Genomic DNA, 2,010 nt, shown 5'->3' with positions numbered 1-2,010 from the left:
AGTAAGCTAAATATTCCAAACAATCACCTTCATGACTAAGTCCCCAAAATCCCTCACGGCGTGCGAGTCGCAAACACGATCGCCACTGCCCCCAAAGGTGGCCCAAGGAAGAAGGTGGATCAAGGAACTGAAGAAGTCTAATAAAGTAATCCCAAACTTGTTCAACAAAAAGGCTCTGAATGAAGAGATGATCTATAAATTCAATCCCTGCATGGCCCATAACACAAGTTGTAGTCGGCGGCCTATTACACCTTCAACGCCCCAGATTTTCCAGAGTAAGAATTTTATTTTTCGAAACAAGCCAATTGAAGAGGTTGATTTTCCTTGGGCACCAGTTGGGTAAAAAGAACTTCGTCACTAGACATCTTAAACCTCCATCATTTAGGTAATTATATAATGATTTCATTGAAAAAAACCCATTCCCAGCAAGCATCCACCACTTCTTATCTCTTGTCGCCCCATCAAATGCCCGCAATCGATCTCTAATGTGTATGATATCCCCATTCTCCATGAAAGGAGGCTCATCTAATAGATGGATAAGGTCTTGAACAATGTCGTTAGGGCGTTGACTATCTCTGAATTCCTCGTGCCACAAACACATGGATGTCCTCCCATTAAGCCAATGATCTTTCCAAAATAGAGTATCCACTCATGTATTGATTCCCCGCAAATTGAAATCTCTAAGTACCGGCTAGCAGCTCGATACTCCTTTAAAAAAAAAAGAGAGATTCTTCCCCTCTGCCTAGAAAACAGATTCCATCGAGACAAACCATAATTGAATTGATCCACCTTCACTCCGCACCAGGAAGGATCCGCCGTAAACTTCCACCACCACTTCCCCAATAAACTCTATGAATTAATTATAAGTAAATTAATTAATCAATTTCATATCTTAGCTAATTTCTTTCTAAGAATTAATTAATTAATTAATTAATTAATGAATTACCTTTGGAAACATCATTCACTCTCTTATCAAAAGTTCAAAACCACTGCCCAGGTCCATCCCCAAACCCGAATCCCTAATCTTTGGCTCATCTTCACCCGAACCCTAGCCGACGTCCTCATCGGTGAGGTCACACGCGTCAAGGTCATCCAAGGCCACATCGTGATGGCATTGGGGTCATGGTCTAGCCGGGTCCTTAATCCTTTTCCTCCTTGTTCAAGCATCTCCGGGTTCAAAGCTCACGACGATCGTCGTCCGGCCCCGTGAACCTAATGCCATCACTTCACACGCTCTCAAGATTCGCCGCCGCCCTCAACGCTCGAGCCGAGGTCTATCCCCACCCAACGGTAACACACACACACACACACACACACACACACACACACACACACACACACTCTCTCTCTCTCTCTCTCTCTCTCCCCCCCACATCACTCTCAACCCTAACTTTTCTCTCTGACCGCTCCGTCCTTGGCGCTCTTATTTTTCTCAGAGATCCCGGTGAAGTTGGCCGATGTCCACTATTTTTTAGGAGGATCCGACGGCAGAGAGCGCTCTGATGGCTGAACACTGGCGAGATCATAGTCAAAGTTCTTATTGTTTTACACGACCAGCATTACTCATCGGAAGTTGGACAAGCTCGATACCATCAAGATCTTGTTAGTTGGACAAGCTCGATTTTGTCGTTGAAGTTCTCGATCATTTTCTTTTCCCCTTAAATCTGTTGATCTCCAGCTTCTTCTTAACATTGTGATGTTTTGTGGTTTTTTTTTGTTGGATTCGTGAAGAAGAGGGCGCAAACTCATCTGAGAAGTAATTGCGGTATTAATTTATCTAGTTTGAAGAAATAATTAGAGTTTTTGTTTGAGTTGACGGGGACATGCTTATGGCTTAAATTATTCTGATAAGTTAAAATAGTTTACCAAACTTTTTTAATATAAATTACCTCTAAGGTGAGAGAGTTATTTATTATAGGGATGGAGTTCCATTATATATTTATTTATATATTTATTTTTACTAGTCTTATGAACTAGTAGATTGGTTGAATGGCATTGAGAAAAGCGAGA

This window comes from Dioscorea cayenensis, chromosome 15 (genome assembly GCF_009730915.1).
Source record: "Dioscorea cayenensis subsp. rotundata cultivar TDr96_F1 chromosome 15, TDr96_F1_v2_PseudoChromosome.rev07_lg8_w22 25.fasta, whole genome shotgun sequence".
In the NCBI taxonomy this organism is placed as follows: Eukaryota; Viridiplantae; Streptophyta; class Magnoliopsida; order Dioscoreales; family Dioscoreaceae; genus Dioscorea; species Dioscorea cayenensis.
This window is presented reverse-complemented; position numbering follows the sequence as displayed.